Raw genomic sequence first — 27,762 nt, 5'->3', positions numbered from 1 at the left:
TCTCTGCCCTTCTCCATTCACTATGAGCATCCTGTGATTTCTGACATTTAGAAAATTGTTTTTCTAAAAATTAAAACTTAGTCTTTAAAAACATGAACCAGGCAGTTTTGCAAGGGAAGGATTTAATCATGGAAACTAAGTGCATTATTTTCTTTTCCTCTGATGCTTGGTGTTTTGTGAATAGAATTACATAAAGGAATTATTTGGGTGAAGTGGGCTTTTCTGTAAAGGTGGTGTATAGAGCAAAGGAGCGGAAGAATGTCCCCAGTTTTCAAAGGAAACTGATCAAGCCACAATCACCTTCTCCTTAAAAAAATGTTTCATCAGAGACTGGTCAATAAAACTCAGGCAATACAAAGCAAAGCTACCTGTCCAGAAGTGAAGTGTGTGTGTGTGTGTGTGTGTGTGTGTGTGTGTGTGTGTGTGTGAAACCCACCAGGTCCAAACTTTTTAAGCCAAATACCATTAATTTATAATTCTCCAGCTTGGTCTGATTTGGGAAATGCCCTTTGAATATTTGATATGTTGATAAGGAGATTAAAAATTGCATGGACATTTCTTAACATTAACTAATAATGTGAATCAGCATGGTGTATAGTGAGTACAGAAACAGCCTTGAGGCCAGAAAGACCTAAGTACAAATCTTGCCTCTAAGAACACATAAGGGCTATGTGACCCTGGTTCACAGTGATACTTATTCTAATTTTTAGCATGTTAATACAAAAAGACTCCTCAAAGTAGTACCATTGAAAAATAAGCAAACAAACTTTTATTTGTTAATTAGAGTGGTTAGACATTTTTTACCACATCTTTACCACATGAGAGACATGAAAATAAAAACAAAGTTAATGTGTTAATTTACAAGAAGAAGAAGGGAAAAAAGAGAATAGTAGAGCTAATTGATGGTCTACATAAAACAGTGCTTGCGATGTACAATGTAGTTCCCTACTTCAAGTGCCTCAAAAATCCTTGAAAGCATCTGTCCTGAATCAGGAGCCATATTCTAAAGTCAAGTCTGGTTAAAATAAATTATAGCTATGTCATAAGTTGGATCACTGGAAAATGGCAAACAATAAATTATTGGATCGTATGATTTTTATGTCACACTGCAATTTTCAGGCCTACTCATTTACTCACTCATTCATTTTATGAGTGTTAGCACTGCTGTTCTTTTCTCCCTAAAGACTCCTCGGAGGACATGTAGAGAGGCAGCCTCAGCCCAGTAGTGAGTCAAACTCTTAACTCTGTGTGCATGTGTGCGTGTGTGTGTGGGGGGGTGGCACTTAAAAGCTACCTATCAAAAAAAAACAAAACAACAGCCCACTCAGATATTGCTGTTGTCATATGGAAACTACTCTTCTGACCATTGCCTGGAAGTGAAGAAATGTCTTATTGCAGAGACAAAGAAAAAAGAATGTTCCATAAACAGTCTCAGTATTGAGACAGGTGAACTAAAAGATACATTCCAAGGTCATGAAGTGAGGGTGCGTTGCATTCCTGGCCCAGAGAAGGAGGCCTTAAAGAAAAACTGTCTTACTCCTACTCAGAGAGAAGATCTCATTCCAAACCACTTCACAGGCAAGAGGTAGCCTGAGTTTTGCAACTGAAATGTTACCATCTCTGGACTCAAGGGCTGGGAGCCAGTTGGCACTTTGCATATCTCAGTAGGAGGGGAAGAGAAGTTTGTGGAGAAGTTTGTACACCAGTACAAATGCCTTTTTATGTGGTAGGACATGGGAATACTTCAAATTATCTACCTTCAAAAGCAGGGCATTTTAGTTGCCACATCAGAACTGATGCCAGTTTCTGTGAAATGGAAGGACAAAGGTGTTATGGGGTCTGGCTAATAGGTCCAGGGCTTTTCCCAGCTGTAGAACTCAAGGATGGGAAAGGGGAGATACAACAGTGAGAGCAAAACAAGTTGTGCATTGGAGTATGGTGGAGATTTGAAAGGTTAGTGTCTAGAACATGAAAGATATTAGTCATTGGAAATTACAATTTATCTTACAAAACAAAGATAAAGAGATCATGAGAGAAATAACGACATCAATAGTAAACATAAAGGCATATAATTTAGCTTTAAAAAATTACACTATAGCAGAAACTTCTCATTGGATTAGGAAAGAGGTGATAGATAAGTACAGAAAACCATCCTCAGGGACAAAATCAGGTACTTAGTAATTATGTGCTCTTGGTTAACTGAACCTGAAAACTGATTTCCCCCCTTTCAAAAGAGCAAATCACAGAAAAGAGGGAGGATGAAGAGATGCTTAAGCAATGACAGGGAATCCAGCCTGGGAGGTTTTCCCCAAGGGCACAGGAACTCCAGGATCAGAGACCATCAGCAAGAATGAGACTAGTGGAATCTTATCTACCCCACCCAACAGATCACACACGCGCGCGCGCACACACACACACACACGTATGTATATGTGTGTACACACACACACACATATAATATATACTATATTATGTATAATTCACATATATACGTGCATGTATACACATATGATATGTTACATGTGTTATATATAGCATTATGTTATACATACATATACACTGCTAAAGGGTGAAAGCAATTTCGTTTTGAAATGCCTGGGCACAAGATTGTCATTGTATACTGGGAAAATAAATCACTGAATTGAGCAATGTGAAGGTAAATAGTAAACAGGTAATTTTAGCTGTCTTTCTCCTAGAGGAAGGCTAGGTTAGGTAAAAACAGACTGGTAAAATCTTGACTGTCCAGTCAACTATGGATTTTCTATGCAGATGGAGTGAGGACATGGAAAATCCAAAACAGAGGTTCCTAAAATCATTTTCTGCTGGGTTTTGAATGCATTCAGTGATTTTTAATGACAGATTTACCTTCCTAATTATATTTTTCCATCAATTTTCATATTGATGAGAAACAGCCTAATATTTATAATTTACCACTTAAGAGGTTTGCATCCTGGCTCTTTCCTTGACTAGCTTTGTATCCATGGGACAAATCTCTTAACCATTCTGGACCTCTGTGTCCTCATCTGTAAAATGGAAATAATAAAAATCTATTTTCTCTCTTTTCCATACCCCTCCATTGGAAAACAAAATAAAACCCTTGTAACAAAAAATGCATAGTTAAGCAAAGCATATTACGACATTGGCCACATCCAAAAATGTATGTCTTATTCTGCATCTTGAGACTATGAATTATTTTTCAAGAGGTGGGTAATATGGTTCATCATGGGTCCTCTGGAACCATGGTTGGTCATTACATTGATCAAAGTTCTTATGTATTTTGAAATTGTTTGTCTTTATAATATAGTGGTAATTGTATACATTGTTTTCTTGCTTCTGCTAATTTCACTTTGTATCAGTTCATATAAATCTTCCCAGGTTTCTCTGAAATCATCCCTTTCATAATTTTTATAGCATAATTCTATTTCATTATATGCATATACCATAATTTGTTCAGCCATCACCCAGTTTTTGATCATCCCACTTAGTTTCTTGTTCTTTGTCGCCACAAAGATACTTGCTATAAATATTTTCATATATATATATGTGCTTTTTTTCTTTCTTTGATCTCTTTGGTATAGAGGTTGAGTAGAAGTATCTCTCATTTAAAGACTATGCACAGTGTAGTAACTTGTGGGGGGATGTAATTACAAATTTCTCTCCAAAATGACTGGACTCCACTAGCAGTGCGTTCATGTACCTTTTTTCCCCATAGCCCCTTCAACATTTGTCACTTTCCTTTTTTGTCACCTTTACCAATTTGATGCATGTGAGGTAGAACTTCAGAGATCCTTTGATTTTAATTTCTCTGTTATCAGTGACTTCGAGCATTTTTTTTTATATAATTGCTGGCAGCTAGGATTTCTTTTTCTGAAAACTGCCTGTTCATTGAGAAAAGTACTTTGTAAGTCATAAAGTATGATAGAAAAAAAGCTAGCATTATACTTGAGTTGAAGACTATCCAGGTAAGGGTTAAATAGGTACTACTGATAGGTATTTTTATTTAATTGAAAGAAAACCAAAAAGTACTCTCCTTCAACTAGAAATTCCAAGGGAATGAATAGTTCTGTGCTTTTATATACATGGTCAATTTCTAACTGTATGGAAGTATTTTTTTTTAAATTATATATGGTGATTTGATCAAAAGTCAGCTGGTAACATTTCTACTGAAATTATTTAATCATACTTTCTTTACTGGAATCAAAACTTACTCAGGCTTCCAACATCATCTGTGTTTGTTGATAGAAGGTGCAACTAGCAACTTATCCGTTTGTGGGAGGCGCAAAGCAAGTATTTAATACTGAAAGACCTCATTTTATTCAGTGGATATTCCTGAAGAGTTAGTTGTAAATGAAATCTTTTAAATCATTAAAATATATATACCATGGAGCTGGTATTTAAGGAAATCTGTGGTGAATACTTTGTAATATAAATAATGGAGACTTACATAATGCTTTAAGGTTTGCAAAGCACTTAATCTCATTTCATCATCATGATAGTTTTATGAGGTAGATACCACTAAGTCTATTTTAGAGATAAGAAATGGAAACTCAAAAATGGCCACTGACTTATCTGATGTCATACAGCTAAAAGTTTCTGAGACAATATTTGAATCCTAACATATCCTGACTCCTTACCCAGCATTCTTTTATACCATACACTGCTACCAAAAAAAAGGATTTGCAAATCAGGAAGACTCATCTTCGTAAGTTCAAATCCAGCCTCAGACACTTATTAGCTGTGTGACCCTGGGCAAGTCACTTGACCCTGTTTGCCTCAGTTTCCTCATCTGTAAAATGAGCTGGAGAAGGAAATGTCAAACCACTCCAGTATCTTTGCCAAGAAAACCCCAAATGGGGTCATGAAGAGTCAGAAATGACTGAAATGATTCAATAAACCACAAAAGAAAGGGAAATGGTAGTTACTGGGAAGCTGCTAAGGTTCACTAAGAACAAATCATAGCCAACAAACTGTATTTCCTTTTCTTATTAGGTTTTCTAGACTTGTGAATCAGGTCAGTGCTATAGACATATTAGTATATCTGGAATTTAACAAGGCATTGGATGAAGTTCCTTATAGCTTACCTGTGGATGAAATGGAGAACTGTGGAATGGGGGATGGTGTAGTTTGGTGGATTCATTATTTATTGAATAATCATACTTGCCAACTAGAACCAATATTAGACTGGAATGTCTTGTCCTGTTAGACATTTTATCAACGACTTGGATGAAGACAGAGAAGGCATCTGATTATCCAATTTGAAGATAACATAAAAGTTTGAAGTAATAGTTGCAATAATAGTAATAGCTCATATAGTGTCACTGATTACAAAGCACTTCCCCCCCAAGTCAAGTCAACAAGTATTTATTAAGTAACTATGTGTGGACATGTACTAGCTGTGTGACCTTGGGCAAGTCACTTAACCCCAATTGCCTTACCACCTCCACCAAAAAAAAGTAACTACGTGTGCCAGACACTGGGGATATAGAGAAGAGTAATCTATATAGTAATAATAACCCTTGGTAGAGCAAGGATTGTGATGTACATTCTTATATACATTTTAACCATCAGAATGCCTTATCCAAAGTCACACAAACTAGAAAGAGTTGAAACTGGAATTCTTTACTCTTTAGTACATGTTCTATGCAATATTACAATATTTCTCCAGTATCTAATACATGACAGAACCAGGATCCAAAAAGATCTCAGCAGGGGTCTATCAATGAGTAGAAACTAATTAAATGGAATGTAATAGAAATCCACAAAAAATATTACACTTTAATACAAAAATCTACTATATAAATGCAGAATAGAGGAAACCTATAGAAAGACAGGGATGTCCTTAAAGAGCAGTATCACTATGAGTCAACAATTTAAAAAATACAAAACAAAACTACTGCAATCTTAGATTAATAGAAACGTAGTGTCCAGAATATGGGAAGTCACAGTCACAGGCACACAGGCACACGTGCTGGTCAGATAACGCATGGTACCATTCCGGATGTTACACTTCAAAAGAAATATTAATAGACTAGTACCTTCCAGAGGATCAGAACGTGGAGTCATTTCAAAACTACATTATGTCAGGAACAATTAAGGGACTTAGAGATGTGGTTAACTGAGTGGTTTTCAAATATAAAATCCTGTTTGGCATTCAAAGTGCTTTATAACCTCCCCTCAATTTACAAGTCTTTTTTACACCTTATGCCCCACTAAGTAATCTGCAACACAGTGACACTGACCTTCTTGCAGTTCATTTCATAAGATTCTCAAACTACTGACTGCAGAGATTTTCACAGACTGTCCCCTAAGCTTGGAATATTCTCCTCCTCATCTCTGTCTCCTGGTGCCCTTTGAGTCCCAGCTAAAATCCTACAATCTACAGGAAGCCTCTCTCCATTCCCCTTAATTCTAGAGCTTTCCCTCTGCTGATTATTGCCAATTTATGCTGTATATAGCTCATTTGTATAGAGCTCTTTGCACATTGCTTTCACCATTAAACTATGAGGGCCACAAGAGCTGGGTATGTCTCTTGCATTTCTCTGTGTCCCTAGCATTTAGCATAGTGCCTGCCACATAGTAGGACCTGCCACATAGTAGATGTTTACTGACTGACTGGCTCGAAGTATGGCCCAGGGACTGCTGGGAATCCCAGAAATCCTTTCAGAGGATGTGTAAGGTCAAAACCATTTTCATAATAATGCTGAAACATTTAAAAATTTTACTAAAGTGCATATTAACAGGCATAACCCACATAAGCAAGAGCCCTTTGGAGGGTCATCCATAATTTTTAAGAGGACAAAAGGGTCCTGAGACCAAAAAGTTTGAGAACCACTGGTTTCACTTGAGGAAGACTTAGAAGATGTGATCATTGTCTTCAAATATTGGAAGGACTACCAACCATATCTGAAAAAAGGCTTAGAGTAATTCTGTGTGGTTTCAGAAAGCAGAACTAGGACAAAATGGACACAAGATTGATTTTAGCTCAGTTTAAGGAATAATTGTGCTTAGAGCCTTCCAAAAATAGAATGAGGTACCTTGCAAAGTGTTGAGTATCACGGGAAGTATTTAAGTAGATGCTGGTTGACCACCTATCAGAGATATTGTAGAATGATGCCCTCTGTGGAGTAGAAGGTTAGATTAGATGATCTCTAGGATTGTTTTCTCCTTGAAAATTCTTTGATTGTATAAACATCTTTGCAAATATATTTTTTTCATTTATAGCATAAACTCAATGAACTATATTTTTAAAAGAAAGGTTGTGACATTTGTTAATACTGAAATGAGTTTGAGTTTTCAATACATACCATATAATCTAGCGAGTGTCTCCATCTTGCCTACAATGAAGGTAGTTGCTATCAGTTACCTGGGGTTGTGGAGTCAGGTGATTAGATTCTTGTTTTGGTGTAGATGACTAATGTATGATAGAACTTGTACTTGCACAATGGAGTGTGCTTTTTAAAAAATAAAAATTAATTCTTGTCCGGGGGGGGGGGGGGGGCAGCTAGGTAGCACAGTGGTTAGAGCGCCAGCCCTGGAGTCAGGAGGACCTAAGTTCAGATCCGGCCTCAGACACATAACACTCACTAGCTGTGTGACTCTGGGCATGTCATTTAACCCCAACTGCCTCATCAAAACAAAACAAAGCAAAAAAAACAAACAACCCTTGACAAAAATTCTTTTAATTTAACCACTGACTATTAAATTTAAAAATATATACTTTTTGGAACATAATTTAAAGAAAGATTACAATGTATCCACAAAACAACTTCTTTTCTATTTTTACTTTATTAATAAACTACTTTTTTCTAATACATTTATTTTACTTTTTATTTTTTAAATAGTATTTTATTTTTTCTTCAGTCACATGTTGAGAAAATTTTTACCATTTTTACAAGATTTTGAGTTCCAAATTTTTCTCCCTTCTTTCCCTCCCCTCTTCTGAAAATAGTAGGCAGTTTGACATAGTTTATACATGTGCTGTCATGTAAAAATATTTCCATATCAGTTACAGTTGTGAAAGAAGAAACAGATTAAAAAAAAACATGAGAAAGAATAAAGTAAATGAAAAAAAATGCTCCAATCTGCATTCAGAGTCCATCAGTTCTTTATCTGGACACAGACAGTATTTTGTGCTTATATGCTTTATATGGATAGTCCTTTGTATTTGTCTTTGATCATTGTGTTGCTGAGAAGAGCTAAGTCATTCATAGTTGATCATCACATAACATTGCTGATACTGTGTACAATGTAGTAAATTCTATTTAACTGAGTATTCGGTTTCCTCTTTTCTTTATGGAAAGCTTTTACACTCCAGGAGTAAGACCGACCCGCTCAACATTAGGTAAGAGTTCATTGAGAAGTATGACAATCACTTCACCATGTCATTGACAGTGACAACTCTGAAGACTACCTCAAGGCTTTGCTGGCCTTCTGTGGAGGAGAAGGCTAGTTGGAAAGGGGAGAGCTGGTCCCCAATTCAAAGCTTCCCTGTTGGTTGTAGAGGTTGCCATGGCTTTGGGGGGAAACTTCCTTTGCTATCCAGCCTCATACTTGAGGAGACCACAGCTAGAACTGATCCCTGCACAGCCAAGACAAGTGGGGATGAGGAGGGTAGTGGAGATGGGGAGGGAAGGGACTTGGGACTTGTCTTCTATGAATGCCATAGGAGGAAAGGTAGGTGTTATACTCAGTGAAGTTATTCCTGTCTATGTATTCTAAAACAAATAAAATATACACCAATCATAAAAAAAGAAAAGCTTTTAGATATTATCTTATTTGTAGTCATTGGGTCTATGCTTGGCTCTTAACAATGGAGTCCAGTTCTTTATGAATCAAAACTGCTTAGGTATGGTGTCCTGCTGCCTACATTAAGTGAAAGTGATGCTCCTGCATCCTCATTGTTAGTAGAGGCTCGTCTCTCATTGAAGACCTAGTTTTAGATAAGACTTATTGTTGTTGGAGGTGGTGGTGGTGATGTTTTTCCTGTACAAACTTACCGGTCCTGATTTAGGTTCAGTTCTGGAAAGACAAATAAAATATAGCATTACCTTTCTTTGTTCCAATCTACCTAAGACCTCATGATTGTTTTCCCCTATTCTAGGATATGGTTACATGGGTAATCAAATGGCTTCTGCCATGTTTCCTCCCTGCTGGTCATAGGATTTTAAAGATGGAAGGCCATCTAGTCCATCTTCCTCCCTTGACCCATTTTTGCAAATAAGAATACTGAGGCCCAGAAAGATGAATCACTTGCCCATGTTCGTACATGTAGTAACAAGCAGAACTAGGATTTGAACCTAGGCTGCTGTTCAGTCACTTGAGTCATATCTGACTCTTCATATCCCATTTGGGATTTTCTTGGCAGAGATACTGGAGTAGTTTGCCACTTCCTTCTCTGGATCATTTTACAGATGAGGAAACTGAGGCAAACAGGGTTAAGTGACTTGTTCAGGGTCACACAACTAGTAAGTGTGTAAGGCCAGGTTTGAACTCAGGAAAATGAGTCTTCCTGACTTCAGGCCTGGAATTCTATCTACCATACTGCCCGACTGCCTCAACCTAGGTTGCCTGGCAGCAAATCTAATGTTCTTTCTACCACCTCTTGCTGCCAGGTAGTCATATATTTTACTTCTCACTCTTTTTTTGATATATAGCTTATTTTTAACATACAATGAATATTTTTGAAGCTACATGTCCTGTAATTTCATAAGCCTCTAGAGTTTATCTTAAAGGAGTCATTCTCTAAAAAGAAAATAGGGATAATGAAAGTCTGTTCTCAAACTTCTCATAAAACTTTGCCTGAATTTTACATTTGTACTTGTCATCATACCATTGCTAGTTATCTGAATACATGTCATTTCCCCCTACTACTAGGCTGTAAGCTTCTTGAGACCGGAAGCTTGAACAAATACAAAAACAAATAGATATGGTTTCTGTGTAACATGTGAACAGAGGGCTGACCTTGAAGTCACAATGACCTGGATTCAAATCTCACCTCTAAAACATACTGGTTTGTAATCCCACACAAATCACCTCTCAGTATTCCAGACCAGTAGTGGGCAAACTGCTGCCTGAGGAATATATTTGTATAACCAGTGAACTAAAAAATGTTTTTTTTTCTTTTTTTAATTTTAAAGTAAACTTTTATTATATTTAAAAATACAAAAACCATTATTAGGTTAAAAACAAAGGTGGGCCATATTTGGCTCTCAGGCAGTACTTAATTATTGACTATGGCTGTCTAGGCTAGCAGTTCTCAAATTTTTTGGTCTCAGGGCCCCTTTTTACTCTTAAATTTTATTTAGGACCCCCAAAAGAAGTTTTTTATATGGGTCTTGTTGATTTATATTTGTCAATTTGAATTAAAATGTCTCAGTGTTATTATAAAAAATGGTTTTGACCTTATGGACCCCCTGAAAAGGTCTTAAGGTCCTCAGTCCACATTTTGAGAACTGCTCATCTGGGGAGTTCTCCATAACTAATGTCTTATGGACTAGCCTATGTTGATAGAGAGAGTTTGCTTATCTTGGAGTTCTCTGTGTCAATGAAATCACAGATCCTGTTCCTAATTATCACTGTATTTAGTAAGGCAAAGAAATCATCATGCAATTTGGGAAAAAAATTAAAAAGGTAAAACCAAAGGAAAATTTTTTATTAACTTTCAGTTATCCAGAAATTTAATTTCTCCCTTCCCCTCCTCTTTGGTTTTAAATACTGTTTGATTACTTTCCTTGTAATATCCTTACATGACTTTTCATATGCTCTCACCTAATATTTGTTGGTTCAGATTTACTAAAGATAATGCTTCCTAGGAGAGAAGGAATAGCAAAGGATATGTTTTTAAATCTCCAGATTGCCTTTTAATTGATAATAATGTCAAAGAGATTACAGCAATATATCACAAGGATCATATACTATGAACAGGTGGGATTTATACCAGGAATGCAAGGCTGGTTCAATATTAGACAAACTATTAGCATAATTGACTATATAAATTACAAAACCAATAGAAATTATATGATTATCTCAACAGATGCAGAAAAAAAGCCTTTGACAAAATACAGCACCCATTCCTATTAAAAAACACTAGAGAGCATGGAATAAATTGAGCTTACCTTAAAATGATAAGTAATATTTATCTAAAATCATCAGCAAGCATTATCTGAAATGGAGATAAGCTAGAAGCCTTCCCAATACAATCAGGGGTGAAGCAAGAATGCCCATTATCATCTCTATTATTTAGTATTGTATTAGAAATGTTAGCTATAGTAATAAGAAAAGAAAACAAAATTAAAGGAGTTAGAATAGGTAATGAGGAAACAAAACTATCACTCTTTGCAGATAATATGATGTTAGACTTAGAAAATCCTAGAAAATCAACTAAAAAACTACTTAAAATAATTAACAACTTTAGCAAAGTTGCGGGATACAATAGAAACCCACATAAATCATCAGCATTTCTAAATATTACCAACAAAATTCAGCAGCAAGAGATAGAAAGAGAAATTCCATTTAAAATAACTGTAGACAATATAAAATACTTGGAAGTCTGCCTGCCGAGACAAACCCAGGAACTATATGAACACAACTATAAAACATTTTTCACACCAATAAAGTCAGATCTAAACAACTGGAAAAATATTAATTGCTCATGGGTAGGCTGAGCAATATAATAAAAATTACAATTCTACCTAAATTAATCTATTTATCCAGTGCCATACCAAACTATCAAAAAATTGTTTTATAGGTCTAGAAAAAAGAATAACAAAATTCATCTGGAAGAACAAAAGCTCAAGGATATCAAGGGAATTGATGAAAAAAATGCAAAAGGAGGTGGTCTAGCCATACCAGATCTCAAATTGTATTATAAAATGGCAATTATCAAAACAAGCTGGCACTGTTTAAGAAGTAGAGTGATGGATCAGTGGAATAGATTAGGTACAAATTACAATATAATAAATGATCATAGTGATCTAGTATATGATAAACCCAAAGATCCAAGGTTTTGGAACAAACATTATTTGACAAAAACTGCTGGGAAAACTGGAAAACAGTATGACAGAAACTAGGTATAGACCAACATCTTACAATGTATACCAAGGCAAGGTCAAAATGGGTACATGATTTATATATAAACAGTGATATTGTGAGCAAATTAAGAGAACATGGAATAGTTTATCTGTTTAAAGATGAAAGACCATCTAGTCCATCTTCCTCCCTTGACCCATTTTTACAAATATGAAAGCAAATTAAGAGAACATGGAATATTTTATCTGTCAGATCTATGGATAAGGGAAGAATTTATGACCAAAGAAGAGACAGAGATCATTACAAAATGTAAAATGTATAATTTTGATTATATAAAATTTAAAAGTGTTTGCACAAACAAAACCAATGCAACCAAAATTATAAGGAAAGTAGAAAACTGGAGGGGTGAATTTTGCAGCATGTATCTCTAATGAATGCCTCATTTCTCAAATATATAGAGAACTGAGTAAAATTTATAAAAATACATGTCATTCCCCAATTGATAAAAGGTCAAAGGATATGAATAGGCAGTTTTTAGACAAAGAAGTCAAAGCTACTGATAGTCAAATGAAAAAATGCTCTAAATCACTATTGATCAGAAAAATGCAAATTAAAACAACTCTGAGGTACCACTGCATACCAATCAGGTTGGATAATCTGACAAAAAAAGGAAAATGTTGGATGTTGGAGGGGGGATGTGGGAAAACTGGGACACTAATGCACTGTTGGTGGAGTTGTGAACTGATCCAACTATTCTGGAAAGCAATTTGGAACCATGGCCAAAGGGCTATAAAACTGTGCATGCCCTTTGATCCAACAATAGCACCACTAGGTCTATATCCCAAAGACATCCAAAAAAAAAGGAAAAGGACCTATTTGTACAAAAATATTTACAGTAGCTCTCTTTGTGATGGCTAAGGATTGGAAATCAAAGGAATGCACATCAATTGGGGAATGGCTAACCAAGCTATATGATTGTAATGGAATATTATTGTGCTGTAAGAAATGACAAGCAGGATGATTTCAGAAAAACCTGGTGAGACTTATATGAACTGATGTATCATGAAGTGAACAGAACCAGGAGAATGTTGAACAGTAATATTGTTTGATGAAGAACTACGAATGATTTAGCTATTCTCAGCAATACAATGATCCAAGACAATGATCCACCTGCAGAGAAAGAACTGATATTGATTGAATACAGACTGAAGCATGCTATATTTCACTCTTTCTTTAATTTTTTTCTTTTATTGGCGTCTTCTTGTACAAAATGACTAATATGGAAATATTTTACATAATTGCACATGTGTAACCTATATTTAATTGCTTACCACCTCAGGGAGGAGGGAGTGGAGGGAAGGAGAAAGGGATAGAATTTGGAACTCAAAACTGTAAATAAAAATGTTAAAAAAATTTTAAACATTGATAACAACATGAGCTGATCTTCCTCCCTATCTCCTCAGCTGTTGCTTCATATCTCTAATATCACTAATCAGACTAATACATGGATACAGAGTTTTTTGTATGAATATTTTAGAAACTTTTAATGGCTCATATTATCTAAGTTAAATTAAACAAAGAGATGATTGTTATATCAACAGTTAGCAGGATTTAGAAAACAAAACCAAATTACAATAAGGAAAAAAATAACTGGGAGTAACTGTTCTGGCTTCTTCAGGGCCTATCAGACAAAACAAAAAAAAAGCATAAGGTGGTAGAGGGCCAGCCACAGAGCCAAGAGCAAGAGGTGATCTCAAGGCCTACACATGATACACGCTGAGAATATAACAATGAGCCTTACGGTGCCTCCAGGCAGCTGTGTATGACTGTAAATTGCCAAACAAGTGTGGATAAGCATTAATAGAGGCAGTTTCCTCACTGGCAGAACTCTATTATGAGTGAAATCATAGGTTTGGTTTAAAAAAAAAACACTACAATTTATTTTACCTTTTCATAGTTCTCACCAAAAACACAGAAAAGACAAAGATAAATTCAAACCTCATTTGCTAAACAGAGACAAATGAATGAGCTGGAAAAAGTACGATGACTCGCTGACTCAGATATGTTTTTCAAGAATTCCAGAACAATACTGCATATGAAGAGGAAAGTGGGGGTGGGGAGGTGGGCTGCTTTTCTGAGATGAGATGACATAGGATTTCATATTAATCTAATTTTCTTGCTCCAGTTTAATTACCATAACAGCCTGCTTACCATTACTTTACCTGACATAATTTATCCATAAAAGGAGATTAGATGGGGAATCATATATGTGCTAATGAGAAATTCCCTGAATCTTAGAGAGGAGAGCTTTGGAAGAAAATAAGAGTGATTTGTAGTTATCTTTATTAAGCATCCTGAAAGTGTTTTAGAATAACAACAACAAAAGAAATTGAAGTAAAATTGTGATAGCCTTTTAGGGGATAAGAGAATTGTGGTTTTCAAAAGAAATTCAATCAAAAGCTATTCAAATATTATAGTAAAATATAATACTAGGCTATCTCAAATGTTCTGCCTAGGTCTAGTAATCTATAATCAAATAATTAGAGACTATTTTGTATTTACTTACCATTATATATGTTGTATCCGGACCCTACCCCCAAGAACATACACACTTTAAGGGCAATATCTGTCTCATTTTTTTCTTCCTTCACATTTGTCACATACTAGATACATAATGGATGCTTCATTGATTTGAGCTGAATTTCATTGGAAATGTGATTGTCTGATGATGATTGTTTTAGAAAATGGCACTGATAACAATATGTCTGGTTTGGCCTTGCCTAGCTAGGCCTTTGCTAGTGAAATTGGAGAGGAAGGAGAGACTTTGGAGTTAGTGATGAACCATTATATCATTATACAGATTAGACCTTTTATAATTTTATCCTGTGAGGTCACCAGATATAAAGTGATCAAAAAGAATTGCATTTTGGAAGTATTTGAGATACAAAGACTCACTTTGAATGACGGATGTTTGATGGCATTTTTGTTATTTGTTAAATAAGATTATAATTTAGAACTGAAATGGGCCTTAAGAACCAAGGAGTCCAGCTCCCTCATTTTACAGAAAGGGAAACTGAGATGGAGAAATTAAGTGACTGAGATAGTGTCTAAGGTGGGGTTTGAACACATATATTCCTTACTCTAGGTCCTGCAACCTATTTATTATACCTCACTCCCACTCTAGTCAGACCATCTCAATTTACAGAAGAGGAAACTGAGGCCTACAGAAAATAGTCCTTCCAATTACCTGGGAGCCTGGGATCATGGCAGTGGAGATGGTTCTTCTGAATAGTTCTTTTTCACATTCATAATTTTCATATTTATGTTTTACTTAGCTTTTTGCAATACTGTCATCGAATCTGCAGAACACATGAGTGCTGTCTACCCTGCAAACTCTCCAAATTACTTTTATTGCCAGTTACCTTGTTTCTACCTGGGGAGCAGACTGGGGGTATAAAGTTAATAATGCATCCTATTCCTTGGATCTTTACCATTTTCATGAAGAGTTCCAGTCTAGATGTAAGGAGGGAAAAGAAAAAAACTTAACAAGCAGCTGGTCTGTCATTTTGTGCAAGGCTTGCTGTATCTCATCACACGGACTCATGTTCCACAAGGAGCTAAGTAACAATTAAGCCTAAATTGGATGTAGCAAAAAAGAGATCGTGCAGCCTGGCTGCTGAATGGCCAGACCACCTTGGCAGCTTTAGTCTAACCACTTGAGTCAGAGCTCTCGGGCTCGCTGCATGCTTACCCCAGCTCCCAGCAGCAATTTTTTCTTTGATTATTTGTCATTTAGCCAGTGGTTGAAGACTAGGGGAGGTATAATATTCAAACTAACAGCCATTTGTGATCCAGAGAGATGTTTATGGCTGCTGGATTGCCAGTTCTCCCCTATCTCTGCCTGCTTCCTAGGAGTATAAGGTGATGATGTCACTTGTGCTATATCTGTTGGGCTTTATCCCTGACATGCCTCCCCAAATCAGAAATTCTTAACCTCTTTGTGCATAATAGATCCCTTTGGCAGAATTTTGAAGTCTGTGGATTCCTCAGAATAGTGTTTTTAAATGCATAAAACATGTAAAATTGCAAAGGAAATCAATCAAGTTGAAATGTCATTATCAAAATATTTTAAAAGAAAAAAGAAAAGTTCTCAGACCCTAAATTAAGAATTTCTTTGTTAACAAAACTATAAAGTAGAAACTTCACAAAAAGACAAGTTTGTAGACCCCAGATTAAAATTTCTGTGCTAAAGAAATTTCACAACAGAGTCCTGGCCAAAATACTAGCTCAGGTACGGTTATTGGAAGACACAAACAGGGATTGAAATGCGAGATTCCCTTGGATTCTACTCATCCTTCTCTTGAAAAAAATGTCTTGACCTAGTAATCATGGAAAACATTGCACATTTGTATTCAGGTCTGAATCTATGTCTCTTTCTGTAACTTAGACTTTTTTGTATCACTTAATCCCTCATTGCCCTAACTCCTTAACTATATATGTCACAGAGGAGTTTCCCATCTGTATGGGTGGAGGAAGTATCTACATGGAGAGTTTCCTACACTCAAGAAATTATAGCTCTAGCCACGCTACTCCCTCTCCCACCCCCATCACTATCAAAGTTCATTCATATCCCTGGCTGTCCAGGAGAAAATTACAAAGTAGGCAAAGTGTGAAGTGCAAGTACTCCTGTTTCACTTTTTAATGTCCTCTCCGCTCCACTCATATACTCTCAATCCTTATGCTGTCATCTGCACGCCCAGGGGCCCCTCCTGCAAAACTCCTTAGGCTTGGTCCATGTTAGGAGCTCACACTTTTTCCCCTGTCCCATCTCCTGCCAAAACTTAGCCGTTCTGTGACCCCTTCCCTCAAGGCCCTCTTGGGGAATGGGATAAGCTATTTTAATAGTTAGCTAATATGTTATCCCTGTCAGATGTTTCTTGTTTGGTCAGAACCTCAGGCCCCCTGACAGGTAGGTGGTGTGGTTGTGGTGGTAGTAATGATGGAAGGCAGAGGGACCAGGGGAGAGGAATAGATACTTTGCCCCTTTCAAATCATAGTAGACAATTACCTTCTTAAACTATTGGCAAATATGCCAGCCCTATTCATTGAAACAAAAAACCTTCTATGGCTTTGTGGTTGTTCAGTGGATAATAAAAGACACTATGGTATAGTAAATAGAGAGCTGGCCTCCAAGTCAGGAAGTTTGGGGTTCAAGTCTCATCTCTAACCTATTGTTGCTATATGATCCTGAGTGATCCCTTGACTTCCTAGAGCTCTAGGCAATTCTCTGAGACTTTTAAGTTGTGGAGAAGGTGCTAACGAGAATTGATAGAGGGTGTTTGCTCATTCAGAGGCTCCCTAAATCCACGAAATCACAATTCCTGTTCTATCCATTAGTGAATAAAAATATGTGCTGATATATATGTACATATACGTATATGTGTGTGTAATATACATGCACACACATCACTTTAAGTTTTGCGAAACCCAGTATCTCATATGAGCATTATAAAAACCCTGTAAGGTAGATACTATTGTTACTGTTTTATAGATAAGGAAATTTAAACTCAGAGTTTAAGTAATACCATTGTTATATGAGGTGGGATTTGAACCAGATCTACCCATCTCCAAGTTGGGATTCTGTTCTTTCACAAGCCAAGAGGGCTTCTGAATAGTAGGCTATAATGAGTTCAATATTTGAGATAGCATCCAGGACACTGGACATTATTGAGCCCATTAGCAAGTAAGCTCTATTTGGCCCTCCTTCCTCTTATGTGCAAAATATATTGCTCATGTGTCTTTTTTTTTTTAATCAAAATCTTACCTAAGGGTCATTTAGTTAATTTTCCTTGCCAGGAGACTTGGATCATTTTTTTCTTAGGATTGTGGAAAGAGCAGGGGAAAATGGTTCTCTCCTGTTCAGGCTCTTCTATCAGGGAAGGACTTCTAGACTGACTCCTAATTGAGACCTTAGGAATCGATGTAAAATAGAATCCAGAAGCCAAGCTTCTCCTCCGGTCCTTCCTATCAATCAACAAGCATTTATTAAGCACTTACTATGTTCTAAATATAGTAAGGGTAGCTAGATGGAGAAGTGGATAGGGTCCTCAGCCTGGAATGAGGAAAACTCCTTTTCCTGATTTCAAGTCCAGCCTCAGGAACTTGTTAGCTATATGATCCTGGGCAAGTCACTTAACCATGTTTGCCTCAGTTTCCTCATCTGTAAAATAAGCTAGACAAGGAAATGGCAAACCACTCCAGTATCTTTGCCAAGAAAACCCCAAAATAGGATCACAGAAAGTGGGACATGACTGAAATAACTAAACATCAACAACAAATGTTTTAAATTCTGAGATACAAACAAAAAGCAATAGTTCCTGCCCTCAGGGAGTTTATACTCTTTTAAAACTGTTATTTTTTTAATTTTAATTTTTTTTTATTTTTATTTTTCAACATTTACTTCCACAAGATTTTGAGTTCCAAATTTTCACCCCATCTCGCCCCTCCCCCCCACCCCAAGATGGCATGCATTCTGAATACCCTTCCCCTAGTCTGCTTTCCCTGTTATCTCTACCCCCCTTCCCCTTCTATTTTCCTGCAGGGCAGGATAGATTTCTGTACCCCATTTCCTGTATTCCTTATTTCCCAGTTGCATGTGAAAACATTTTTTTTAAACATGTGTTTTTTTAAACTTTGGATTCCAAATTTTCTCCCTTCCTCCCTCTCCACTCATCCTCATTGAAAAGGCAAGCAACTCAATATAGGCTGTACTTGTGCAGTTATGCAAAACACTTCCATATTAGACATGCTGTGAAAAACTAACTCTATTTCCCTTAATCCTATCCCGCCCCCTCCCATTTATTCTAGTCTTTCTTTTGACCCTGTCCCTCCTCAGAAGTATTTGCTTCTGATTACCCCCTTTCCCAATCTGCCCTCCTCTCTATCATCCCCCTACTCTCTTGTCCCCTTCCCCTCCTATTTTCCTGTAGGGTAAGACAGATTTCCATACCCAATTGAGTGTGTATGTTATACCCTCCTTAAGTCAAATCCTATGAGAATAAGATTCACTCATTTCCCCTCACCTTCCCTGGGTTCCCCTCCACTGGAAGACCCTTTTCTTTTCTGTTTTTTATTTGTGAGATAATTTACCCCATTCTATCTCTCCCTTTCTCCTTCTCCTAGTATAATCCTCTCTCACCCCTTAATTTTATTCTCCAGCTATGACCCCTTCATCTTTAACTTACCCTATGCCCTCTATCAATCTATCTATCTATCTATCTACATACATACATATAATTTTTTCCCTCCAACTACCCTAAAACTGACAAAAGTCTCATGAGTTACAAATATCATCTTTCCATGCAGGAATGTAAACAGTTCAACCTTAATAAGTCTCTTATGATTTCTCTTTTCTGTTCACCTCTTCATTTTCCACTTGAGTCTTGTATTGGAAAGTCAAATTTTCTATTCAGCTCTGGTCTTTTCATTTTTTCCCCTGAAGAATTATACTCAGTTTTGCTGGGTAGGTGATTCTTGGTTGTAATCCTATCTCCTTTGCCCTCCTGAATATTATATTCTATGCCCAGCGGTTCCTTAATGTAGAAGCAGCTAATCCTGTGTTATCCTGATTGTGTTTCCACAATACTTGAATTGTTTCTTTCTGGCTGCTTGTAATATTTTCTCCTTGACCTGGGAACTCTGGAATTTGGCTACAATATTCCTAGTAGTTTTCCTTTGGGGATCTCTTTCAGGAGGAGATCGGTGGATTCTTTCAATTTCTATTTTGCCCTCTGGTTCTAAAATGTCAGGGCAGTTTTCCTGGATAATTTCTTGAAAGATGATGTCTAGGCTCTTTTTTTGATCATGGCTTTCAGATAGTCCAATAATTTTTTAAATTCTCTCTCCTGGATCTATTTTCCAGGTCAGTTGTTTTTCCAATGAGATATTTCACATTGTTTTCTAATTTTTCATTCTTTTGGATTTGTTTTACAGTGTCTTGATTTCTTATAAAGTCACTAGCTTCCAATTGCTCTATTCTAATTTTTAAGGAAGTATTTTCTTCAGTAATCTTTTGGACTTCCTTTTCCATCTGTCCAATTTTGCTCTTTAGGGCATTCTTTTCTTCATTGGCTTTTTGGACCTCTTTTGCCATTTGGGTTAGGCTATTTTTTAAGGTGTTATTTTCTTCAGAATTTTTTTTGGGTCTCTTTTAGCAAGCTGTTAACTTACTTTTCATGATTTTCTTGCATCACTCTCATTTCTCTTCCAGTTTTTCCTCTACTTCTCTTACTTGCTTCTCAAAATCCCTTTTGAGCTCTTCCGAAGCCTGGGACTGATTCATATTTTTCTTGGAAGTTTTGGATGTAGGAGCTTTGACTTTGTTTTCTTCTTCTGGTTGTATGTTTTGATCTTCTTTGTCATCAAAATAAGATGACTCTTTTTACACTGCTTGCTCATGATCCCAACCAATTACTTGAGTTTTAAACTCTTTGTTAAGGTAAGAGTCTGTTTCCAATGTGGAGACTGTACTGTCCCAAGCTTTGGGGGTTTGTACAGCTGTTTTCAGAGATACTTCTAGGGACCTGAAAAGCGTCAGTTCTTCCAAGATGCTATGATAAGGGGCGAGGTGTTTCCTCTCCACCACAGCAACAGCTCCACCATGCCAGCGTTCCTCCTCACCCCAGGACCACCCCTCAGAACTGTGACCCGGATCCAAGCACAGGTAAAGCAAGAGATTCCTGCCTCAGCCCTCGCAAAGAGATCCTTGCAATCCCTCTCTGATCAGCTACTTGATTCCCCTTTAGTCTGTGGGACGGAAGCTCAGAAGCCAGCCGCTGCCCTCGGGGCAGCTGAGATCTAGCTTCTTCTCTCACCGCAGTCACAGACTTTTCCCACTGACCTTCTAAGTTGTCTTTGGCGTTTGTGGGTTGAGAAGTCTGCAAACCACCACAGCTGCCTGCAATTCAGTCCTCTGAGGCCTGTTCCAGTGTTGCTGCAGCCTGTGTGCCCACGCCGAACTGCACTCCTCTCCCAGCCTGGCGCGATATACCTTTCCAATCAGCCATCCAGGTTGTCTTGGGCTGGAAATTTGTTTTACTCTGTTTTTTTGTGGGTTCTGCTGCTTTAGAATTTGTTTAGAGCCATTTTTTGTAGGTATTTGGAGGGGTTTGGGGGAGAGCTCTAGCAAGTCACTGCTTTCCCTCAGCCATCTTGGCTCTGCCCTAAAATTGTTATTTTTTTTATTAACAAAAATCTATTTGCTCTTGTTCTTACTTCCTTTACCCCAAAGGAAAAAAAGAAAAACAGAAAAAGGAAAACAAAGTCTTTGCAACAAATAGTGAAGCAAAACACATCCCTGCATTGGCCATGTCCAAAAAAACATATTTTTCATTCTTCACCATGAGTGTATTATCACTTTCAGGAAGTGGGTAGCATTCTTCATTTTTGGTTGTCTGAGATTGGGGTGGGTTATTGCATTGGTTAGAGTTCTTAAATCTTTCAAAATTGTTTGTCTTTACAATGTTGCTGTTATCCTATAAATTGTTCTGGTTCCAAAGGCTCTTATATTTTCATGGAGGAGACAACATATCCATAAATGCATATATACAAGATACATACTGGATGGATACAAGGTAACTCCAGAGGGAATGAATGACATTTGCAGCTAAGGAGGGGAGAGGAAAAAGACCTCCTGTAGGAAGTGGGGTTTGAGCTTCCCTGAGGAAACCAAGGAATCCAAGCGGTGGAGGTAAGGAGTGAAAGCATTCCAGGCACAAAGGATCGATAAACTGTTCAGAAGAACTGAGTCAGTATAGGCTTAGGCCAGAATGTGAAAGATTCTAAGAGAAACCCTTCATGAAGCCTTCCCTGATTTCCCGGTTTTATGGTTCTCCCCCTCCTCTATTGTTCTTGTTTCCGTATATGTTGACTCTCCCCAATAGAATGTAAACTCTTTGAGCGAAGAGAATATAGACAACATTTCTCAAACTTTAAAATTTCACATAAATACTAGCTATGATTTTATTTGTGTCTTTGGATCTCTGGCCCCTGTCCGATGCCTTCTATGCAGGTGGTGCATAAGAAATGTTGTATTGACCTTGGGCAAGTTACAACCACTCTACGCCCTAGTTTTTACATCTATAAATTCTGCATCTGCATCTGGAACAGACAAGATCAGACCCTTTTAGTTCTAAATTCATGGACTGCAAGCTCAGTGAGGGCAGAGGCTATATCTTAGCTAAAGTTCACATCTTCCCTAATGCCAGAAAGTGTTCTGCACATAGTATATACTTAACAGATATTTGTTGAATTTTCATTTGAATATAAGCTTAAGTCTTTCGTACAGTTGAATCTAGGTGCCTGTCTTAGGTCTCCCAGCCAGTTGTGATTATTTTGTTCAGGAATAGTCTATCTTCCCATTGTGAGCATATTGGGAACCAAAGGACCCTAAAACTTCAAAAAGATTGCAAGTTCTGTAGAAAGAGAAATACTCTTACTGCATTATAAAATTGGGTCACTGTGGATGAAGAATGCTACATATACTGGTAGACCTGGTGAATATATTATATAGTTTTGCTGAACTTTCCTCCTCTCCTCTTCTGAAATATTTCTTAGAAGAGATGGATTGTTGGGAGTAGGGGTGGGATTTATTAAAAAATAGATGTGATGGAAAAACCAAATATCAAAAAGAATAAGATTTTTTCAAAATGAAAGCAAATGAAACAATTTTAAGAAGTGTGTTGGTAGGACGCACATCTGGGACAACTTTTTCTGTGAAGGGGACCAAATGCTGAAATGCAGCTGGAGGCAGACATCTCTGTCCCCTTAGTAGCTCTGCGGAAAGAGATCCTCAAAAACTCACTTATCTGTTGATCTAGCTCTCAGCTGCTTGAGGCCTTCTGCCACCTTAGCTGCTAATGGGGGCTTTGAAGCAGAGTACTAGTGTGAATTTATTGTTTTGTAAAGACCAGATTCCTGAACAGGTCATAAATTACCTTGTTAGACAAAGGCTTCTGGGGAAATGTAAAGTGTTAAAAAAAATCCTTCAGTGTGTGATTATCCTAACACGTTGCTGGCATAGCAAATAATTGACACACACAAAAATTAAACAGCTGCCAAACTGGGGAGCAGCATCACATAGGTCATGCTTTGAAACTTCACAGAGTTGGAAGGAGCCTTAGAGATCAGAGACTAGTGAAAACTTTTTCTTTTCCCCTGGGGAAAAACAGAATGAACTGCATTTGTAGTGCCTTCCCAGTGTAGGTACAGATGTGTGAATCAGAGGAGACTATTCTTGGTCTCTGGTCTTGAAGGATGCTGAGGAATGAGCCTAAGGAAGGTCTTTGGTATCTCCTGAAAACCGACAAATTAGAATTCCTATGAACTAATGTTTTCTTTTTACCAAGATAAGAAGGAAAAAGGCGAAATGCAAAAATAGCTCTTAGACTCCTTTTATAAACTTCAGGAAGAGTTGTAATAATCTTATTAATAATTCTTCTGAGCTTTCTCCATTCTTACCTATTCAGCTAGCCTTCCAAAAGCTGTAATTAATACAATTAACCCTTCCACATGGACTATTATTGACTGGTCATTAGCTATTGATGTTTGCGATCATCATTGCTTAGAGCCAGATTGTCAAATCAGGAACTCTCTTTATTTTCTTTTCTACCAGAGGACAGTAACTCAGTTTCTGCTATTTTCAGCTGAATTTATGGACTAGAGGGCTTGACTAGGTTAGGTTAGAATGTAACCTGTCAAAACATCACAAGTCTCCTTTATCAGTGTAGTGCTGCTGAAGCTTAAGGTTAAGGGTGACCTGTTGACTACAAAGAAAAAAAAAACCTATTCCATTAAGGGAAAACTCTTTATTGGACACAGACCACCCAGCTATCTGAGCCATGAGTAGAATTTATCATCAAAGGAATTGAAAAAGAAAACATGAATGGTTCTACTTAGTTTGGTATGACCCTCGGAAAACCCACTCAAGGAAGATGTTTTCTTGGTGGGTCAATCACTTTATTTTTTGTTTTGAAGGATGCAGCATGTTTTGTGAAGTAATTTTTTCCAAATAAAGATTGATGTCTGAATATGTCAGTTTCCTCACATGCCAAATGGGATGATTGGACAAAGTAACCTTTAAGCCCTATTCTAGTTTAAATCTATGAAATTCTTTTCAGATAAAGAATTCATGCCCATATAAGCCTCATGGCTATATAGGCTCAACAAGCAAAACATGTAAAAATTCACCCATCATTTCCTGAAAGATTCTTGCTGAATTTCAGAAAGGAGAAATATAAAATGCTATGATTATCCTTATTTCTCACCTCTAACATATGTCCACATCAGAAGAATAATCTGGTCTGATAACCTAGATGGAAACCATTCTATCTGTTTGTCTCTTTTATCTCTAGCAGAGAAATCTGAGTCCAAGTTCAAGAGTCCTTTATATCACCATGTAGCTTCTTGCTCCCTGGAAAAGAGAGAAGGCATGTCTGTGTTTTTCAGACATTGCACAAAAGAAACATTACTACTCAGTTGGCTTATTAATCTCAATAGTAAAGGGAATGTTTCTTTGCAGAAAATTGTGAGCTTCTTAGAATGTATTTAAAGTATGTGATGTCCCAGAGCAAAATATAAGCTTGATGTATATGGCCCTCAGAGACAGAGAAAATTGGAAAAAGAAAAGATTAGATCAAGTTCCCTTTGCCTGTTTGATTTGTGTCTGATCCCTACATTCTGACAGATAATTAGAAGGTCAGATATAGTGCCTGTAAGGCACAGAAGATATTACAGTTTGGGGAGAGCTGGCCGCAGATGCTAGACTTCACTGTTAAAAGTCATCCTAAAAGTTGGACTGCCAGAACCCTGACACTTGTAAAAAATGATCATAGAAAACGCTTGAATTTGCTTGAAGGCAGGACCTACCTAGCAAATGCTTGTAAGGTTTTGCAGGATGGGAACTGAAGTATTCAATCTGTTATTTTATCTAAGGGGAAAGCATTGTTGCATGAGAGTTGGTGAATTATTGAGGAACAGAATTTAAAAAATGAAAATGTCATTAAGAGGGCTCAGACAGATGCTAATATAAAAGAGCAGGTCTTTCATTTCTGAAGGCCATATAGTTTCTGAAAGAGATGCTAAAGCAAAAAAAACAAAAACAAAAACAAAAACCCAACCACTGGTTTAGTTTGAGAATTTTCCTTCATGGAAATTTCACTTAGGAGCCCATCAGAAATAGAAACATCCTGGGAGAGACTAAGCATCTAGCTAAGAAAGGCCAATAGCCTAGGATTCAGAGGACATGAATCCTATTCTGTGAAGGAAGTAGATAGGGAAAAATTGTTGTTTGTCTTTCATTCTCAAAGTAGACCAATGACATCAGGAAGATGATGTCTTGACTTGCAAATGAATTGGATTTAAGTGAGGCAGGGTTGTGCAAAGTCACCAGCCTCACTTTCTCCTCCAGAGCCATCTGGGCCCAGTGACCAGATATAGATCAGGAGGACTGGAGATGGCCCCAGATGCAGTGGGAGATTTTGGCCTTTTTAAGCTAAGGTCTTTCCCTGATCTCACTTTGTCTGAGGCAACACCCATTCATTGATTAAGAGGGAAAGATTGAAAATGAGAAAGAAAGAAAGAATGATGATGTGAGTAAACTTCTAGAGGAAACAGGAAGGGATGGAATGAAGAACACAGTAGAGGGGTTGGTGCTGACAAAGGACATTGCCTATTGTTGTTTGTTTAGTCATTTAGTCATTTTTCAGTCACGTCCCACTCTTCGTGCCCCTTTTGGGTGTTTCTCGGCAAAGATACTAGAGAGGTTTGCCATTTCCTTTTCCAGCTCATTTTATAGATGAGGAAACTGAGCCAGTAGGCATTTAATAAATGTTGGTTGATTGATTGCCACCTCTTCCTTAGAGACCAGATTGAGGCAGGCATGGATAAAGATGTAGGGATTTCAAATGTGGAGTATGAAAGATGGAATTATTTTTATACATGGAAGGAGGTAAACTGGAGCCATGCCATGGATCTCAGCATATGCTTTAGCCATTTACTGTGGTGCTCCAGTCTACCTCCCCTACTAGCTATGTGATGCTGGGTAACTCACTTAACTATTCTCTGCCTGTTTCCTTCCAGGGTTATTTTGAAGAAGAAATGGCTTAATATTTGTAAAATGCTTTGCAAACCTTAAAATGCTAGGTAATTGTTAGCTCTTACTACCACCACCATCACTACTACTATTAATGATGATGATGATGATGATGATGTCAAAGGAAAAAGAAAGAAAGAAAAGAGGATCTTTGAAGCATTTTAGAATATACAGAATAGAATGAAAAGAAGAGTTTGGGGGTGAAAATAATTCTAGTTCAGTTTAAAAATGAAAAAATAATGCTCTCTTGGCTGCATCTTGTTTAGTCTTCCATTTTATCTGAGTAGACACTCACAGACACTAATTAGGAAACAATACTTCTTCTGGATCAAAGAGCTTTGGAAGCAAATTCCTTTTCTTGACTTTGTGATGAATGAATTGGTTCAGGTCCTCCCACTTGTAGGTCTCTAACATCATGAAACACTGACTAATGCCAAGGAAGGCCCTTTCCAACAAATGAGCAGCTGGGACAATATGGCCCATGGCCCATATAACAAGTAACAGTTTCTCTGAGTGTTCATTGTTTTTCTCTTAGAGAAACAGCATCAGTGATTACAACTCTGCAGATTAGTGAAGGGTTTTAAGCAGGGGAGTGATGTGACCTGATAGATGGATAAGATGGGAGCAATGTGAAGAACAATTTGAAAGAAAGAGTAGAGACAAAAAGACCACTTAAAAAGTTTTTGCAGGGGTATCAGGTGGATAATGAAGAAAGCCTGTAGGGAAGGTAGTGTGATACAGTAGAAAGAACATTGGTCTTAGATTCAGAAGACCTGTGTTCATATACCAATTCTAGCATTTACCAGCTATGCAATGACCTTTCATCAGTCACTTTTAATTTACTTCAGCTGGAGTTTTCCAATCTGTAAAGTGGAAATGTACTGATCCCTATACTGTCTACCTCACAGAGTTGTTGTGAAGAAAGAGTTTTGTAAACCATGAGGGACAAGTCAAAGGTTGAATAAACAGTTCTCACAAGAAAAATTCCAAACTATGAACAACCACGTGAAAGATTGCTCCAGATCACTAGTACTCTGCAGCTTTGCTCCATACACAGAAAACGGGCAAAATTAAGAAAATATGGAATGAGTCAATGTTGGAGGAGTTTTAGAAAGCTAGGTTCACCAGTGTTGATGAAGGTATGGATTGGTCTAGCTATAATGGACAGCAATTTGGAATTATGCTGTGTGATTAAAATGTTCATATCCTTTGATCCAGATATTCTTCTCTAGGCATATATACATTCTAAGATAAAAATGATTTTATAAATATATGTACACATATATACATACCCACCTATATGTATATATATATGTGTGTGTAAAATATATTAAAAAAATAAAAATGATAAACTGATCAAAAATATTTTTGGTAACAGCAAAGAACTAGAAAAAAGATACCCATTGATTGAGAAATAACTAAACAAATTGTAGTAAATGAATATAATGAGAAATTATTGTATAACAAATGATGACTGAAGAATACAGAAAAAAATCAGAAGACTTAGATAAACTAAGATGAGGTAAGCAGAACCACAAAAACAATAATAAAACAACTGCAGCACTGCAAATGGAAAGAATGACTAT

This window comes from Vombatus ursinus, unplaced genomic scaffold (assembly GCF_900497805.2).
Source record: "Vombatus ursinus unplaced genomic scaffold, bare-nosed wombat genome assembly UNPS02009205.1, whole genome shotgun sequence".
NCBI classification, from domain to species: domain Eukaryota; kingdom Metazoa; phylum Chordata; class Mammalia; order Diprotodontia; family Vombatidae; genus Vombatus; species Vombatus ursinus.
Note: the sequence above shows the minus strand (reverse complement) of the source record.